This window comes from Protopterus annectens, chromosome 12.part0, assembly GCF_019279795.1.
Source record: "Protopterus annectens isolate FY-2018-M chromosome 12.part0, PAN1.0, whole genome shotgun sequence".
Classification (NCBI taxonomy): domain Eukaryota; kingdom Metazoa; phylum Chordata; order Ceratodontiformes; family Protopteridae; genus Protopterus; species Protopterus annectens.
This window is the reverse complement of record NC_056746.1, coordinates 1,366,361,156-1,366,382,303: the sequence shown is the minus strand read 5'-3', so window position 1 is coordinate 1,366,382,303 and position 21,148 is coordinate 1,366,361,156. Positions and strand designations below refer to the sequence as shown.

The 21,148-nt window shown below is 40.3% G+C and overlaps 1 protein-coding gene across 6 annotated transcripts in view; it reads right to left on the bottom strand.

The window, feature by feature from the left end:
• Positions 1–21,148, bottom strand: part of SIRPB1 (signal regulatory protein beta 1) — a 1,192,076-nt gene that overhangs the window by 34,400 nt on the left and 1,136,528 nt on the right. The gene's annotated exons all lie outside the window — the stretch shown is intronic.

The following is a 21,148-nucleotide window of genomic DNA, read 5'->3' as shown; positions in this document are numbered from 1 at the left end:
CTTGGTTGTTATTGGGGATTTGCCCTTTCCCCAATGTAGAGCGATCTCAGAGTTGGTATATTTAGTTGGGGGGGTGTGGGGGCAGAGCTCCCTACTATGTTTGGGTTCAGAAGTTTATTTTATTTGGCGACGGCCTAGCGAGTTCTTTCCTGAGGAAAGAATGGCCGTTCGCGATTTTACGGTTTTGACGCTTAAATGTCGATGTTTAGACATTTGGCATCTTAAACTGTTGAGCATGTAATATAGACCCTACTGATCATAGGATTATAAGAGATTACTAGGCTAATGGCCCCAGGGCCCTTACAACCCTAGACAAGTTTGCCCATGTTCCCGAGGGTGTCTGGTTCAAGCAGACACTAAAATCAGCAACTATTGCCCCTGTCCAAGAGGGACAGAGGTGGAACCTCTGGGATGATTTTCCAGTTACCCATCCAGTCACCCAAATTATGCTAAAATAGGTCCAATGAGGGGCTTTGATTAACATGAATATGAAACTTGTTCCAAAGGCGGGGCAACCTCTGTGAGACAAATCTGTCTCTTCAACAAGTTGTGTTGTTGTCACATACCAGGTTATGGTCCTTTGAGCAAGTGACCCGTGTACAATTTGACTTGCAAATGTGCAATATTTCCATTAAAGCTGGGTCAGAGATTGCTCTATATGTAAGGTACAGGTCACCTCTGAGCAGTTTTTATGACACAGAGTAAAGTGACAATGATTTCAGTCTGTCTGTATAAGACAGATCTTGAAGACCATGGATTTTCTTTGTAAGGAACCTTTGTGGTCTGTCCAATTGCTGCAGGTGTTTGGAAAAGAACATACCAAAGGGATCATTTACTCTATTATTGGCTTGATGAGGGAAGAGTACAGGAGGGTTATAACCACTTTTTTTTCTGAGGTTAATGCCATTACTTATGAGATGAGCAATATCAAATGTCCTTCTTACCACTGTGGAGACATGGTGGTTGAAGTTAAGGTTGCTGTCAATCTGTGTGCCCAGATCTCTCAACAATGACTGTGTGCTTAGAGTATTGCTATTGATGTGGTAGTTTGCAGGAGCATCACGCTTGGGGGGAATGATAATACGTTTTTTTGCATTAAGTTTATAACCATGACTTTGGCACCAGTCAGTCTGCGTAAGACTCTCTTACAGGTTGTTGACATCGCTAGAGGTTTCAATGATCGCTCCCAGTTTGCAGTCATCAGCAAACTTTGCCAGCCACAGTCCTTTAGTTTTAGCCTGTACTTTGGAGAAGTAGATTCCAAACAGTAGGTGTCCTAGAACTGATCCCTGTGGAACACCACTGGTTATAGGTCTATTGGAGGAGGTGAAGTCCCCCGTTTTAACTGTATGAATTCTATCAGTGAGCCAGTTTGCAACCCACCTGACAATATATGGGTTGATGCCCAGCTGTGTGAATTTATCAATGATGCCTGAGTAGGGGATTGTGTCAAAGGCCTTGGTTAAGTCTAGGTAGGCTGTATGAACAGATTTGCCCTCATCTAGTGCTTTGGTGACTGCCTCGAATAAGGCCACCAAGTTTAACAGGCATGATCTCCCTTTGGCAAAGCCAAACTGGGTGGAGTCGAGCATTTGGAGATTTCCTATATCTTTTTTAATAAGGTCCATGCTCTGTGATAATTCATTCCACAGCTTCCAGATAAAGCTGGTCAGTCTAATGGGTCTATAGTTCCTGCATCCGTGGATACACCCTCTTGTGCGAAGGGGTGATGATAGCTGTTTTCCATTCCACTGGGATGAAGCTGGTGCTTAGGTTGTGACTGAAAAACATGCTCAATGGTGATGATGCTAATTCCTGTTTTAACCCATGTAGAAAACAACCCGAGATATTATCTGGTCCCATAGAGGCTGTGGCTTGGGCCTTGGAGAGGGTGTTTAAGACCTGCTCCTCAGAGATACTAGGTGGTGGACAGGTGTTAGGGATGCTTTGGGGTATATGTGGTGGGGACAGGGTAGTGAGGTTTTCACTGAACCTGTCAACCAGCATGTTTGTTATATCCATAGGTTCTGTGTATGTCATACTATTGACTATGAGCTCCACACAAATATGGTCATTACCTTTGAGGTTATGGATGTAACTAAAGAACGCCTTTTCTTTATCCTTAGGTAAGGAAGCTAATTTGGATTTGTAGTTAGCTTTGGAGGAATTCACTAGGAGTCTTATTTGTTTGTTTAAGTTGAGGAGGGAGTATTTCCAGCCTTGAGACCATTTCTTCCTACTCTTAGACAACAATTTCTTTCTCCTATTGATTATCCTATTAATGGCAGGTGTCCACCAGGCAGGTTTGTTTTTCCTTGAAGATCTTGCTTTAGTTCTATCAGGTATGGCATCATCAATACAATTGTACAAGAGCTCATATAAAGCATTGGTGTATAACTCAGCATAAGTGTCTGTTCCATCAGTGGGGGGAGGTGCTATGATGCAATTTATGCTGTCACATAAGAGATTTAATTGGTCTTGGAGACGTTTTTTAGTCTAGTTGTAGCCAAGGTGGTGGTGGGGTGGGGGTCTTCTGTTATAGTTACTTCTAGCGAGATTGATTTGTGGTCAAATCTCACCAGGGATGGCCACCCAACTGGGGTGTTTCAGCAGTTCATGTTAGTGAGCAGCAGGTCCAGGATGTTTGAGGTCCTTGTGGGTGTGTCAACCAAATGGTCCAAGGCACTGGAGTTAACGAAGTCCAGGAACCTTTGAGCAAGTGAGTTAGAACATGTATATTTTACCCAGTCAATGGATAGGTAATTAAAGTTACCCAAAACCAGGGTGTTTGGTTGTATCTTAATTGATTCAAGTAGATCCAGGTAGGCTGAGTTGGTGTCCTGAATCATGGAGGGGGTCCTATAGCTGGCAATGACCTGAAGAGGAGTCTTACCTACAGTCAGTTGCACATGAAGTAATTCAAGGTAATCATGCTGTTTAACCAATCTAGAGGTGTATCTATCCTTAAAGACTATTGATAAACCACCTCCTTTATTTCTCATGCCTTTGGTTTGTGGTCTAAATGTGAGGAAGGAAATGTAACCTGGTATAGCTGGTGTGCTCTCCACACCCTTAAACCAGGTCTCAGTGACTGCACAAATGTCAGAATCTTCCAAGGTGAAGACTGCTTCCAGAGAATGCAGTTTCTTATTTAGACTCCTAGCACTTAGCAGGATAACCTTGAGGTTGTTTTTAGAGGGCATTTTTACATCTCAAATTTTGTTCTTGTGACATTGACTAAAGAAAGGCACTATGGGGGTGGCAAGACATTAGCCAGTAACTGAAATTCCAGGGTTGACAAATGAAGACCATCTTTCACAAAGCATTGAGGTCTGTTGACCATGTCATCCCCGACTGACAGATACTGGATCACCTTTTAATGACACCAGAAACTAAACTAAGCCAATTGTTGACTCCACTCATTTTTGTTTGTATTGAGGTATCATCCTAGGCAAAGGTAAAATGCAGCTCAAGGCCAGGGATGTACCTGTCTGAGACACATAATCAGAGAGCTCAGTCATGTGTCTCTTCATATAGTCCAGTGAGGTACATCTCAAATCTTTCATAGCAAAGTGGACTATGATGGAGTCATAACAGTGCCTGTTGTTGAGAGATTTGAGTGCTTGTGTGATGTAGTGGATCCTGGCACCTGACATGGAGCTGACCGTGACTTTTTCCTTATGCAACCTGGTAAGAGAGACATCTGTGTGTCTCATAGTTGAGTAGCCTATGACTAAAATGTTTGTTTTTGTGTTATGGCTTTGGGCCTTGACTGGTGAGATACTGGTGTGTGATATATTATATTATATGTACTATGTTCTGCAGAAGATGTATTATGTGAAGCTTGCTTATGTTTGGGAGGTCTCTGGTGTTTAGGTAAACTTCTGGTAAGGACCTACGCATATGTAGATTAATGTGTTGTTGGTTTAGTAGGTGTAGGAGGTGAGGTGTGCATGCTGAAAACTTGCTTTGTATCAGATGAACTGACTGGTGAGCATGAGAGCCTGGATTCTAGGTTCTTGATACAGATGCATTTCACACATAATGAACTGGTGTGGACTAGAAGTGTAAATAAGGCAATTGCTACATTGCCTCAGGATGCCCATATTGATCAGGCTGGCTGGAGAACCTGTGGAAATTGTCTGTCCATAATGCTAGGTAAGTTGATGTGGTGAATATAGCAACAGAGATAAAACAACTGGAATTGAAATCTTTAGAAAAAAGTAGGAGCGAACTACATAGGAACAATTGGAATTGTGGGAATAATACACACAGGGGAGGAATGAGGTTTAAAAGAAGGCAGGACTTAAATGAGCTATGTAATGTTTGACTGAAAATGATTGGGTAAATTATAAGGAATGTATAATATTTACAACTGGGAGTGTGTCGGTATGGTTTGTGATGCAAAATGCTTGCAATTAGGATTATGTCAGTGTGGTTTGTTTTCATTTTTATAAATGCAAGATTGCTTACATCATAAGTGATGGTTTCTTATTAAATAAAGGGGGCAGGAATTGAATAATTTATGTAGTGTTGCTTAGGCTGTATGATATATATCAATATATGTGAAGCATAATGTTTGTTCATTTTAACTTGACAGTACAGTTTGATTACTTTTATATAAATGTAAATGTAAATGTGCCTGTGTCACGAGTGATAATTCAATAAAGGTGTGTAAAAAAAAAGAAAACAAGGAGAAGACAGGAAGGACGAGGTAGAGGACAGGAGAAGTGGACAAAAAATATAAAGGCAAGTGGGTAGGATTTGTGTTGGTACCTCAGGAGCTTCGCTGAATGTATCACCTGTCAGTCAGGGACAATCACGACAACTCACTCATAGAGCACCAGCACAATATTAAGGGAAAATTTGCAGGTAGAAGTCTTTGTGTCTATAACTGCCAACAGTGTCCACTGCTGTTCGACCGTGCATGATGTGGAAACATTTGCAAAGGTGGTGCTTATATAGCAATTGAGAGCAAACTGATTTATAGATTCATAGGTGTTTTCTAGGCTCATGATCACAAGAGCCTTTTTAAGCCGAGCCATGCATCCCAAATCTCTGACAAGTTCTGATGCCCTTGATAAGTGTAAGCAAGGATTCAGGAGATTAAACTTTTACAAGCAGGGGCCTGGGAGATGAACTGTTTACAGGTTGCCTGTGTTCATTAGAGACATAGGTGCCAAACCAGGGATGAATTTCCTGTACACCATCCAATTGTCCAAGTTGCACTTGAATTAGGTTAGAGAGGAACTCTGCTTCACATGGATGGGCAGCCTGTCCATAGATGGGGGTAGTCTCTGAGCTACAAACCTGTCTCTCCAGAAGGTTCTGTTTATATCACAGGCAAGTTTTAAGTCTTTAGAACAAGTAATCTTTTTGTTTCTTGGATATGCAGGAGGTCCATCAGAGTGGGGTCTGACAATACCCTGTATGCCAAGCAAACGAATTAACCAATAAAGAAGCTCAAAACTGAGCCCTGGTCCAGCAACCTTTATTCAGATGCGTTCTAATTGCACACTCCTGCCACTAAAGTGCAGGGGAACCCTTTCCAACAAAAGATAGCCTGGTTTAGTGCTTAAGTTATACAAACAGAACTAGATTCAGCAGGTCTGACTCTAGTCTATGCTACAGCAAACAAAGTCCAACAATTTCACAAAAAAAAACAACAGTTCAAATAAGCAGGCACAATAAGCCTTCAGTCAGCAACTCACAGCTCAGAAGGGCACAAGACAATAGACCACAAATCTTCTTAATGTAAAATAACTGGCCTGAAGCACAACTGCTTAAACCAGAACTAAGACACTTTTAGAATAATAGACACACTAAGCCTTCAACCAGCAGTTCCCAACTTAGGAGGATGTAAGCTACCTTGCCTGTCACAAGAGAGTAGACCACAAGCCTTCTTACTGTAAAACAACTGGCCTGAAGCCCACATGCTTAAACTAAAACTAAGAGATTAGCTATGTTCTGTCATTTCACTGCTGTAACAAACTCAACTCTTACCCACTATTTTTATATTTCAGACTTTTGTTATCACAACTATCATGTCTATCCATGGAAAACAGCTTAAGTCAGATCTGCTGGCCCACCTGTGACACAGAGGATAACAGGGCTAATAAAAAACAGAGTACAATGGATTAGTCCAAATAAAAATCACTTTAGCTAGCAGATTCAGGAGACATTCTCTCTGATGCCCTCCCTATAGGAAGAATAACAATGCCTTGTTGAAGCTTCAAGTAGTTTATTCACTTTAGTACATAACTGGGTGAGTGTTCTTGTCCTAATGATTTAAAAATGGATGAATGGGGTTTTCTGAGTTATTTTATTGCTTTGTTAGTTTTTTGTTTTTCTTCTTGTCCAGAAAAGTTGAACTTAACAAAGGTCACCTAACAATTCTCTTGAATTACTACTCCAGTGTGCAGGCGACATTTCGATGCACTTCAGCATTGACCATTTCTCAACAACACCAGAATGGACTCAAGATTCCAACCTCCCCTCATTCAGACCTAATCCGAATGGTGACTCCTATACAAATCTAGAGGAGCACCTTAAGAACTATATTTGCACTAAATGGGACATTTTCTAACTGAGTCAAACCACAAATGTAATCCCCAAAGGTCTCAAAATATAGAAGAAACCACTGATAAGAAGCAAAAACAAAAGACTACAAGACCTGTGGCGATCCATATTGACAAACACCAGCTTCCAACTAATTGATGCCCTCCTGGAGCACAACCACACCCAGCAAACAAAAAACATCCGAGCAATAACAAAGTGTGAAGAGAATTGTCCAACAAATGCGGACACTGACAGGGTATTCAATGCCATTAAAGAAAAACTAGCCAACTTCGAAACCAAAATCAAAAGCAGAAAATTGAAAAAACTGGCCAGGGACATGAATGACCTGCAACAGGAACCGCACAGGAACCACAACAACAGACAACACCAGGATTTTCCAGAGGGCAGGGCACCCAGGGACACAGACAACAAACAACACCAGGATTTTCCAGAGGACAGAACACCCAGGGACACAGACAAGGTACTAACAACAAGATACCATCTAAACAATGACCACAGAATCACAACGTAGAGCATCAAAGCAATAGGATCAAACAAAGCGAGACCCACCCCCAATACCAACAACAAAGTGGACCACAGCAGCAACAAACACCCACAGGAGAAGAAAGACAAAAAAAACAAGGGAACACAAGCGATGGGGGCACAAGCAGAGGGAAAACAGAACCCTCAGACAACATCACCCACCAACACAGCAGCCACACCGACGAATCCCTGTACCATCCCACAGGGTTCGCACAGCAAGGACCATTACCAACCACCCAGGTTAACCTCCCCAACCCCCCTCCAAGAGAAGAGGGACAGATCATGGAGAGGGATCAGGGACCTATCCAATCTCTGGCAACCCCCAGACAACCTTCCACAAAAGAGACTGGTAAAATCGAACCACCAGTGGTCTGGAACCACTCCCAAAAACCACTTACCAACAACGAACTGAGGGTACTACAGAAAGGTCTCACCTTCATCCCCACCAACCGGGCCAACTTTGCCCAGACCATCATAGACCTCAGGCTATGGACAAGGAAACTACAACTCAAACTTTTCTTTTTTCAGAAAGGAAAAAAACAAGAACAGACTAGATACCCATGCCCTAAGGGAGGTCAACTTGAAAAGACCAAGCAACTTTTGCCCACCACAAAACCAAGTTATCAGCGCTTTCCAGAACAAATGCGAAAAGGACCTAAAGAAACTCCTAAAAAACCTCCAAAAGCGGATCTATAATGTCTCAAAAAAATGGGCGCTAAAGCAACTAAGCCAGGACAGTAGCAGGAGAGTAATGAAAGCTGACAAGGGAGGAGGCATCCTAGTCATGGACACCTGTACCTACAACCATAAGATCACGACGATGCTGAACAGCCCTACATTTTATGAAAAGAGAGACACCGACCACATCAAAACAACCTACCTTGAGGTCAAGAATACACTGAAGGAACTTTGGGCAGAGGGGCTCCTCAGCGACGACCTACTTGATTTCCTAACCGTCACACACCCAAAATTACCTCAGTTCTTCGATACGAAACCCCACAAAAACCTCGACGACCCGCCATACAGACCAGTGATTGCCAGTGGAGGAGCAATTACAGAACCCCTAGCAATATACATGGATTTCACACTCAAACCACTGGCAGAAAAGAATCCCTCATATATTCAGGACTCTATGGACCTTCTCAACAGAATCAAGGACATTCACCTCACAGAAGAAGCCATTTTAGTCACCATCAATGTGGAGGCCCTTTACACAGTGCTTCCACATGATTACTGCATCAGGGCGATGGTAGAGGCCTACAACAAAGACAATGCAACAGTTATTGGAGAAACAGACACATTTGGAAAAATCCTCTCACTTATTCTCAACAACAACAACTACTTCCGCTTCAATGGTCAAACCTACCGACAAACCACAGGAATTGCAATGGGAGCAGCCATGGCCCCAAGCCTAGCTAACACAGCTTTAAGAAAATGGGACGAAGACCACGTATACAACTCGGAGTTCTACAAGGACATGGGGTGCTACTTCCGTTTCATTGACGACATCTTTTTAGTTTGGAATGGGACCCCCCAGAAACTACAGGACTTCCTAGACCACATCAACAGCAGCACCAGCTTCCTCAGGTTCACCACCAAAACCAGCCCAATACAAGTCAAATTCCTGGACCTGCTCCTTTCCAAGAACACTAGCAGCAACGACTTCAACCACAACTTGTACAGGAAACCTACAAGAGTAAACTTTTTACTCCACAGCAGCAGCATGCACCTGTACAAGCTCAAAAGAAACGTGATAAAATCACAGGGACTCAGAATCTCCAGAATCACCAAAGACCTTAACAACTTTCTCCACAACATTAAAGACCTGGAAAATTTCTGGCCAGAGGCTACACGGACAGGACTCTACACCAGATTCTGGACCCCATCACGAACAACAGAAAGGAAAAAACATTCATACTTCAACAGAGCCTAGGGACTAAAAACAGGTATGAAAACAAATATAGGCTCAACTTCATTTTACATTTCTCCCCGGACTATAAGGACATACAAAAGATCATCCGTGAAAACTGGACCATCATCACTTCAAACAGATCTTTTGGACACATCTTCCCTGAAGCACCAGGGTTCACGATGAAAAGAGGACCCAACCTAAAAGACCACCTCAAGAGACCCCCACCAAGACAACTCGACAGATACGGAACCTATCCATGTAGTGACTTATCCCCCTGCTTCTACTGTAAATACATGGCAGGCACGGACCGCTTCTACTGCCCCAACAACAAAAACAAGAGCATTCTGAGGCTGCAACACAGAAGGTGTGGTCTACAGAGCAAACTGCTGCAAATGTCAAGCCTTCTACGTGGGCAAGACCATCAATGCCCTCAAAACCAGGATTGCCAAACACCTATACAACATCAGGCACAAGATACCGACAAATAAACTAGCAACACAACAAAAAAAACAGGACATGAAAGATTTAAGTTCCTGATACTCGAACAGCTGGAAGATCCCTTTCAATGGGGACTTCAATTCAAGATTAGAGAAAAAAGAACTTATCTGGCAGATACAACTTGAAGCAAGGCACCCTCCGGGTCTCAACTACATGGAGACCATCACCCCAGTCCTGAACCTCAGGGCACTTAACCATGCTAACTACAACTAATCGGCTCCTAGTAAGATATGCTATATATTTCCCTCACTGTTTTCTCACTGGTATAAGGCATAATGTATTCATTTTTTGAACATTGTTTATAAGCAGAACTAAAATTACAGTAAGTTAATGTATCAGCCCTCACAAAAGTTACAATTGTTAGCTCAACTTTTAATTATTTTTAATTTAAAAGGTAAAATTTCAATATCAAACTACAGTTAACTTTTTACTACCTAATGTACGCTCTCCCTGATGAAGGAGCAGCAGACAGGCTACCTTCCTATCTGCCCAAGCGCGGACATCTCAGAATCTTTCTCAGAACCAAGCTTGCTTCCATTGTTTTACAGATGGTAGTGGCAAGTCTAAATTTAGAACTATAGTCAGTAACCCCAGAGTTTTACAGTTCAATTTTAATTTTAAATTTAATTTTAAATTTAATTTTAATTTTTTATATTTATTTTTATTTTTTATTATTTTTTATTTTTGGTTACATTTACATTTAAATTTAAGTTTTAGTACAGGTTTTTCAAACATAGGTATAATCGTGACAAAGCAAAAGGCTCCAATGCATTGCTAGAGGTTAGGAATGGCACATACGAACAAGTAGCTGGTTAATAAAAAGGAACTAAATAAGAGGAATGAGATGCTTCCAACCAGGGCCGTCTTCACCTTGTAGGCCTACTAAGGCCACACCCAACTAGTCAATTCTCATTGGACATCTCTCAACCACGCCCCCTCCACAGGAGCATAAAAGCAGCACAGCAACAGCTCTCAGGTCATTCTGACCAGCACTTGGGGAGTGCAAAAATAGTCCTTTTTAGGACTCACACATAGCAAAAGAACCGAAGATCTGTTCAAGAAGAAGGACAAGGGAGATCAACACCACGAACAGGACACAACAGCAGCTCTTCCCAGAGCCCATTGTGTCCATACACAAAACAGCTCTTTTCAGAGCTCACGTGGATCTGCACCTTACACCAAACAGCTCTTCTCAGAGATCACAGTACACCAAACAGCTCTTCTCAGAGCTCACAGAGATCTGCAAAAGCTCTGGTAAGAGCAACCAGAGACACATTGAAGAATAAAACAAAAAGGTTCTTATTAGAGCTACCACCAACACCCGAACGGGCATTCAAAACACAAATCGGCCCTTCTCAGAGCTCACAGAAATCTGTATCAGCTTCGGTAAGACCAGCCTGCGGCACACACACAGGTGAACCAAACAAAACAGTTCTTTTAGAACTACGCATCTGCCGAAGGGCATTCTAAACACAAAACAGCTCTTCTCAGAGCTCATAGAGATCTGTAACAGCTCTATATAGAGCTCCAGCTGCCCACAGGGCTAAAACAGCTCTTTTTAGAGCTAGCTCCACCACCGACTACACGTAGAAATCTGTTCACCGTTTAGGATCAAGAGTGAAAGCTTTGCAAAAATTGGTTATTCCTTCCCTCCGGGCAGGCATCACTCAGGATCGAAAACCCAAGAGGTCCACACCTATTTTTCTGGTTATATTAACTGCACAGAAATTAATAACCAAATCAGCTTGCTTATCACCAAGACTATACAGTCAAAGCATTTTGCAATTGCAGAAACCTGCTTGAAAGACAGAGAAAGGCTTTCAATTTTTTAGAGTTCTACTGCTTTTCCATCCTTTTGAATAACTGCCCTCATATCAGAATTAAAGGGGTACTTTGCTTTTAGCAAGGAAGCATTTTTAAATATCCTGCATTGTCTCATTAACTTCTTACCTCTACCTCTGACTATCAAGTCCCTCCCCCTTCTAGCTGTTCTACTGGACCATTCTTTTCTGTGGACATTTATTCCCCAAAGAGGTGAGGGGCATGAACACCAGGACCAATGGTATTATCTACATGATTAAAATCATTTTTTTACTTTGTTCATGTGTGGTGATGGCTTTGGGTTTATTTTTGCAATGGGCATTGCAGGACACTTTCAATCATTTCTGTGAGTAACATTAAGTCTATAGGCACCCTCTCACCTTGAGAACCCTGGTGTTTCTCCTGTCTCCACTGAGAAGCTCAAATGAACCCTGTTCCCCATTCTAACCTAACCTGACAGAAACAGGTGGGGATCAGCCATCTCATTCTTCCATGTTCCCCTGCAGGTGTCTGCTCTAGTACAATCATCACCGACTGATCTCGGGGCACTCTAGTACAATCATCACTGACTGATCTCAGGGCATCTGGATTCGAATCATGGTGTTGTCCCTTCATGTCATAGTGCCAACAAATAATAGAAAACTACTTCACTGCACCAGCTCTAGACATCCTTTGTTAGGTCCGTCCTTTACAACCTCTCTTTTGAGTCTCTAAAACATTTTATTTTGTTTGTTAAGCTAAAATATAAAGTGATCATCTCAGTTTAGCCATTAATTTTTGTCTGTCAACTGTCCAGGTTTCCACAGAATGCCCAGATTTTTTGCCTCATATTTTTGGTGCATTTTTCATAAAATTATAGTTTTCTAGCAAATCATTGGCAAATCATTGAAGATTTATGTCAGAAAATAATGACAGACATTTGAGTTTCAGACTTCATACCCTTCAGAAAATTCATGCTAATGTAAAACATGTTATCCTATCAACTTTGTAAATTTGTAAGAGTAATATTTAAAAAGTGCCCCAATTTTTGGCCATTTGTCCCCCACATTATTTATGGGTTTGCCCAAATTTTTTTGCTCTAAGAGGATAAGAGATATGAATTAATTATATAAATATTTCACACTGCATAGGCTTACACAACTTGTTAAGACTTCCATCCACCCCCAAATCTCATACAGATCTGTTTTTTTTTAGATAAATTATTCACCAACATTCCTTACAGATCTCATCTCTTACCATTGATCCTGCTTTTGCAGAGAAAGGGAAGAAATATTATGAAGGATGGAGACAGACAAAGGAACCATTTGTTCCTTAAAAGGTGTTGCACCTCCACCAAATGGATCTACTTTAGTAGATCGAACTTTTAAATGTTCAAAGACGATATGGCCAAGACTATAACATCAAACATTTAAAAGTTCGAAAACTGAAGAAAACATAACCCCCATACCCCATGCTACTTAAATATACCATCTCCAAGATCGCACTACATTGTGGAAAATGGAATTCTTCCCGTTCTGCACTGTATGCGGATCTCCATTCAGTTAAATGTTCAATGTTATGGTCTCAGCCATATCGTCTACGAACATTTAAAAGTTCGATCTACTGAAGGGGACTCCAGCAAATATATAAAGACACTTCCTGGAGTGCAAAACTACTAGCATTTATCTAGTCAGCCTTACAATATTTGTCAGGTCCAAACAATGATATATTTTCATAGTACATTGCCATCAGTCAGAATGTGCCATTAATCCTAATATATTATGAATTACCTGGTAATCTCTGTCCTTGTCTTACTTGTAAAATTAAACAATGTGCATATGCTGGGAATAAGAATTGACACTCATAGAAGATTGTCAGTAACAAAGAATGTCACCAACTATTTCAATCACAAATGTGTGAACAAAGAATACTGAGACCGTTGTATAAAAAACGCGGACGGCTACTAAAATGGCCAATTTAGTTACGCTAAAGCCAACTATTATCATAGTCTATTAATCATTATTGTCTTCCTTCATCTAGTCCTATTCCGATACACATCTGTGGATCACAAAATGGTTACATTCATCCCTTTGCCTGTCTTCATCATTTATATTGCTACTTTCCCCTTCATTAGTAGGTAACAGTCAATAACAATATGTTAGCACACAATAGGTAACAATATGTTAACACACAACAGGTAACAATATGTTAACACACAACAGGTAATATGTTAGCACACAACAGGTAATAATATGTTAACACACAACAGGTAACAATATGTTAGCACACAACAGGTAACAATATGTTAACACACAACAGGTAACAATATGTTAGCACACAACAGGTAACATGTCAACACACAACAGGTAACAATATGTTAACACACAACAGGTAACAATATGTTAGCACACAACAGGTAACAATATGTTAGCACACAACAGGTAACACTATGTTAACACACAACAGGTAACAATATGTTAACACACAACAGGTAACAATATGTCAGCACACAACAGGTAACAATATGTTAACACACAACAGGTAACAATATGTTAGCACACAACAGGTAACAATATGTTAGCACACAATAGGTAACAATATGTTAACACACAACAGGTAACAATATGTCAGCACACAACAGGTAACAATATGTTAACACACAACAGGTAATGATATGTTAGCACACAATAGGTAACAATATGTTAACACAAAACAGGTAACAATATGTCAGCACACAACAGGTAACAATATGTCAACACACAACAGGTAACAATATGTTAACACACAACAACATATGTTTAGCACACAACAGGTAATGATATGTTAGCACACAACAGGTAACAATATGTTAACACAAAACAGGTAACAATATGTCAGCACACAACAGGTAACAATATGTCAACACACAACAGGTAACAATATGTTAACACACAACAGGTAACAATATGTTAGCACACAACAGGTAACAATATGTTAGCACACAACAGGTAACAATATGTTAACACACAACAGGTAACAATATGTCAGCACACAACAGGTAACAATATGTTAACACACAACAGGTAACAATATGTTAGCACACAACAGGTAACAATATGTTAGCACACAACAGGTAACAATATGTTAACACACAACAGGTAACAATATGTTAACACACAACAGGTAAGTCCCTCATTAATATCCTTTAAACAATATGAACAGACCCATACAAAAAAGAGACATAGAAAACATTGCTATCTCTTAACTTGAATTAAGAAGAAATTGAGTCATTAAATCTTTTACTCCCCAAAAAATCATACCCCCCCTTTTGATCTGATAAAATTGCCTCATGTGGCTCCAGGTGTCTCTAAAATTTAATTTCTTCTCCTTGCTATCCTGAACACTGAGGATCCTGTTATAGATTCTTATGTTGTTGTATCCTGTAGATCTCCTTATCCACTCTATGTACCCTTTCCTCATACACTTTTGCTGTTTGGTTCTTAACCCAGCTGCCTAAATACAAAATCACAGACTTCTCTATAACTGTCCAAACTTTATCAGCCCCCCTCACCTAAAAGGCAAATGTTCCAGTTTCCTGACACTTTTTTCCATAAAACTACTTTCTCACTCCTGCTTCCCATCTTCCCAGCACCAACTGATGCTAAAACACTGATAGCTCCAAAACCTATGGAAATTCCCAGCTACATCTCCAGCACACACACACACCTATCCTAAAAATCCTTTGTATTTGCAAGCGAGTTCTGTTCCACCTATGCAACTATGTATATGGTGGTCCCAACCCCCCAACCCAGGTAATACTTGAGCATCTGAGACATACTAAAAAAGAATTAGTCCAGTCCTTAGCACTGAAGTGCCCCTTCTCAGTTCTTTCCCATTGAAGTTTTAAATTCTCTAGCTTCTGCCTATATTTATAATTTATAAGAAGTTTGTTGACCTCTTGCTGCAGACTTTTCTCCCAGGTACTTTCATTCCTTTCAGAGACCCACTTCCATCTATCTCCTGGTCCCTCGAACCCTACTCCTTCTAGACCCAAATCCTCCACCCAGTCTTTCACTGCACCATTTATATGGGAAAACTGAAGTCAGGTCCTGTCTAGTAGCCTATAGTTAAACTGAAAACTTGGCCAGTCCCAAAATCGAAAGCCTTCCTCATTCCCCTTAGAGAATAGATCCTCCAGTCTTTTAATACCTTTCAGTTGGTACTTCCTCCATATATCAGACTTCCTGCACTCTTAATATAAGGATTTCCCCACAGTCCTTATTAGATAACTAAACTGCAAATCATCTGTCCCTTTATCGAATGCCTTGTGCCCTTGGGGGACTGATCCCTGCATTATATCATCTCTATCATTGCCCTCAGCCTCCATTCCTCACAAAATTGCAACCTAAGATGCTAATGTATAATGTTCCAAATCTGGAATTTTCTGCCCTCCACCATTCTTCAAGGTAAACACGGTCTTCCTAAAGAAACCCTACTCCTCTGACCTTCCATACCAACTTACCACATAGGGATTACAATCTGACTAACCACTGGTCTCAACAGCCTAACTGGTAGATAAGTCAGCAAGAATAAACGACCTTTGCTAAAATCATCATTTGTATTAAATTCATTCTACCTATCAATATATGGTCCCTACAATTCCACTTCTGCAACAAACATCCAACCTAATGGCAAAGGTTTGAGTAATTGCAACCGATCAACTCACTCAACTTTTCATTCATAATCAAGTCTAGATAAGTAGCTTTGACTTTCTGGTGGCCCACTGTTACCAAATGACAGTACTATAATTTGTACAGTCTTCCTCGAGTTACATTCCAAACCTTGGAATTGTTCAAAAATCACAAAAAAACCCCACAAAGAATAAGATCTAACCTGTTACCAGCATGCACTCTACAGGAAATATGCAAAACAACTTCCACAGATACTGAATTCCCTACGTAAACTGGCATATCTATTAAGGCAACATGACACAATGAACACTGTAAGGGATAGGGAGCAACTCCGTCTAGTACACCTGTTGACTGTAATCTCTTAAGATAAATGATCATAAATTAATAATTGAGATTTTATGTTTTAATATAAAGCAGATATCAGTTTCAAATATCTAGAGCCTACCCCCATTCTCTCAAAACTTTTAAAAAGAAAAATCCAGTCCAGTGAATTGAAGCTTTTCTTTAAGTCAAGAAATTATCCTAGCATTACCCCAACCATCCACATCATAAAAAGAAAAAAAAACTAACTCTTCACCAATTACATTTACCCCTGTGTTCCTTTGCAAAGATTCTTTGGTTTTCCTGTACAAGTTAAGACAAAAAATGTTGTAACTTCTTATATAGGAAAATGGTTAAAATACTAGCATGTACATTAGTGGGAGATATAGGGGTCTATTTTTTCCAGCAACATTCTTGCTTTCCTTTGAGTAACAATACCAGTAATGTCCTAGAAAAGGAATTTGGAAGGGTCACTTTTACCTCTCCCTCATGAAATACCTTCTCCAGGTAAACCCATAATAAATCTTGATATGTCTTATAAAACTCTGTTGGGAACCCATATGACCCTGAAAATGTGGCTACCTTTATCTTGTTGATTACCTCTATTGCCTTTGTAAACTACTACAGCTACATTCATAACTTCTACTTCAAAACATTTAGGTCTATTTACAATATTCTTAATAAATTCCCCTCCTCTATTAGTCAAGAATAATTCACTGCGCCACAATTTCCCGAGAAAAGTTTCAACTTACTTTGCAAAATTCTTAAATTTAATCCCCCTTCCCTTAATCTGTGTTATTTCCTCTATGATGGAACCCTGTGCTGGTCCCATATTTGCATTGTCAGAGTTGTCTACTCCAAGTGTTTTTTATTAATCTTTCAAATAATTCCGTTGTATAATAATCTTAATACATTTTCTGATAAGTAAAACAGTATGATAAAATGTATCCTTCACTTCCCAAAGCATTTTAGACATCTATTTAATGTTTCACCTTTTAGTCAAAACGTTTGAGAAACTTACAAGTAAACAAGTTACCTACTATACAGAACGATATTATATCCTTAGGAAAGTATAACATAGGTTGTGACCTACTTATAATATTTCATCTGTATTATCACCAATTTCATCTTCACCAAATCTGAGAAATCATTCTTGATCAAATATTCTTAATTTAAAGTGTGTTTTAGATCAGTTATCCTAGTTTCCTGGTTTGCCTACTTTAAAAGACTGGATTCATTGCTCTCCTTTATTAATTCAAAAACTACCTTTCTAAAAAGCTACTATAGATTTTATTTGAAATATTTCACTATTCCTACAATAACTTGATCCTGCATGCCGATGAGAACATTTTCTTTTGTATTAAGAATCCCACTTTAGATTTCTGCAGACTTAAATTGATTCTTTATTCTTATGATCTCTCATTGATAAACAGGGATAACTGCAGGCACTTAAATAATTTCTCTAATAGGACTATTGTAAAACTCTTTCTTTATGGTTTAGTACTATAAACCTGATTTTAATTCATCTATAGTTGTCAGTACTCTTTGGGATCTCACAAAGGTTTCTTTGACCCCCTCCTCTTCTTATCTTAGATGCACAGAGTGCTTCCATTTTTTCAGTTCCTAAAAATACCTCTTAAATCCATTTTGACCCCATCCTATAAGAATGGTAAATGTATTTTTTAAGATTTATAGGAAATGTAAGCTTTCTTCCAAGCTTGCTAGTTATTGTACCTATGATTTTCACAAATCTATAACTAAAATTGTCCTGATGACCAAACTGGAATATATTTGCAATTCAGATAACACTTATTTACTTTAATAAAATTTGCCATCAATGTCTCTGATTCTGATATATATCACTGTCATGAACTAAGCTCAACAATTCATTCTTCTAGTGTAATCAATCTCTTCTGCATTTAAGCTCTTAAATTGTCTAAATTGTTTTAATACTCCCCGTAGCACTGTATAATACAAACTAAACAGACTTCTGTCTACTCTTTGCATCTCTGAAAGCTCCTTCTCAAAACATAGACCTGCTGCCTATAAGTTCTGACACCAGGTAATATCCTGGCGGTTTCTCTCCTTAGGCATAACTTCATAGAAGCAGCCCTGGTTTAATGGTAAATCATCCATGATCAACACTCAAACATCCAATCATAAATTTGTGATGTACTTCATTTTTGTTTAAAGACTGATATTCCGGTATCTAGGAGAATTTAGTTCTCTTTGAGGGACACCAATCTCAGAGTTATTGAGCGACACCAATCTCAGAGGTATTGAGAGACCAATCTCAAGAGTTATTGAAAGACACCAATCTCAGAGTTATTGAGAGACACCAATCTCAGAGTTATTGAGAGACACCAATCTCAGAGTTATTGAGAGACACCAATCTTAGAGTTAGTATTTAAGCAGCAGGAGGTGAAAAGTGTTTTAACAGTCAAACAATGAATTTCACTATAAGCTCATAGGAGGTTACTAGGCTACTTTATAAGCACTTACACGAGTGCATGGATAATGCTATCCCTAACAGAACTAAGATGTTATCCTCCAAAAAAAGGAAGCCAATCTGGTGGTCCTCTGCCATAAACAAACTCTACAACAGAAGAAAGAAACTGTTGCAAAAAAGAGTAAAATCCCATGACTGGAGGAACTCCCTGATCAAACTCAGTAAGAAGCTGAGATCCCTCATAAAATCCTCCAAAGCTAGTTATGAAAACAAAATTGCCATTGACTCTAAAGACAACCACAAAGAATTCTATAGCTATGTCAAGAATCTCAATGGGAACACTCAGATCTGCTCTGAGTTACAGCACAATGGCACTAAATATACAGAACCAACTGCTATTGCCAACATCCTAGCAGATAGGTTCAGTGCTAACTTTACCCCACCTCACCCCCTAGAGGGCCCATCTCTATACCAGAAAAATGCAAAGTTCCTATAATCATGGCTGCACAGGTAAAAATTACACTCTCCAAAGCCAAGAACACAGCATCCATGGGACCTGACAATATCCCAGGCTGCATTCTACATGAACTACAAAATGAACTGGCACCCTACCTAAGTACCATGTTCACTCATAGCCTCACCTCAGGCTTTGTACCCACTGAATGGCGCAGCGTGATGGCTATCCCACTCCACAAAGGGGAAGCCACGATGGACCCCGGGAACTACCACCCCATTAGCCTAATGAGCCTGGTCTGCAAGACCATGGAACGTATCATCGTGGAACTCATAAACAAAGACATTGGTTATCTCCAAACTCTGGACTCTACCCAGTTTGGATTTGTAAAAGGCAGATCATGTCTCCTAAACCTGATTGACTTCTTTGAAGCAGTCACCAAAGGCATAGATGAGGGTAAAATGGTTCACACAGCTTATCTAGATCTCGCCAAGTCTTTCGACACCATCCCCCACTCTGGAATTATAGATAAGCTCACTAAACTAGGTATAAATCCCTACGTCACAAGATGGGTTGCCAACTGGCTCACAGACAAAACCCACACTGTGAAAGTAGCGGATTCCAAATCCAACTTCAGACCAGTGACAAGTGGAGTACCACAGGGTTCAGTCCTGGGTCCTCTCCTGTTTGGTGTCTACTTCTCTAAAGTGCAGGCTAACACAGAAGGTCTTTGGCTAACAAAGTTTGCAGATGACTGCAAACTAGGAGCCATAATCGAAACTCCTAACAATGTGGACAGACTACAAAAGGGCTTCACTGAGACAGATGCCTGGTATCAAAGCCATGGCTTGAAGCTCAATGCCAAAAAGTGTATTGTCATCCCCTTTGGTAAAAACTCTGTACCCATGAACTACCACATAGCTGGTAGTCTACTTAATGCTGAAAATGTGATAAGAGACCGTGGGACACAGGAGGATAGTAGTCTCTCCTTTGATAATCACATCGCCACAGTGGTCAGGAAATCCTTCTACATGGCTCATCTCATCACAAAAGGATTCTCACCCAGAAAAAAGAGGTCATTGTTCCCCTCTACTCATCACTCATTAGACCCATTATAGAGTACAACGTCCCTTTTGGAATGTACCTCACAAGACATCTACAACAACTGGAAAGACCACAGAAATACCTCACAAAGAGGATTACTGGCCTCAAACAGATGCCCTACACAGACCATCTCAAAAAACTACAGCTTTACTCCATCGCATATCACCTACTCAGGGGTGATCTCTACCTAACATACAAAGCTATGTCAAACCCAGAGCTGTTGGACATGCTCCACTTAAAGAAATCCCAATCCCTCCAAGCTACACACTCTAGGGACCTAAACCTTGTCACCACAATAAACAGAACATGCTGGAGGGATAGATTCCTGTCCCAGAGACTTCCCATACTCTGGAATAGACTACCTATCTATGTCAAACAGAGTTCCTCATTAGCACTCTTCAAGAAAAATCTTGATGATTGGATGGGAAATGGGAAATTCACCCCAGGGATCACTTCTGTGGCTTTGCACGACAGGGGCACAGGAAAATAATTTTCTTGGGTGGCGAAAGCCAGGGTACATTTTTTGGCTAGACTTATATAGGCCCAAGGGCCAATAGCCTAGTACCTACCTATGAACCTATGAACCTATTGGCCTTGAGGCCCTTATAAGCATAGCCAAGAGTTTAGCCCATGTTTAGACAAGTCAGCAGCTGATACCCCTGTCCAGCAGGGACATGGGTGCGTATTTTCTCTTTCCCATCCAGTTACCCAGGTTGCACTTAAAAAGGGGTAAAGAGGTACTCTGCTTGAATTGGAGAGGAAGTCTATTCCACAGATGGGGGAGTCTATGGGACACAAATCTGTCCCACCAACAAGTCCTATCGATGTCACAGACCAGG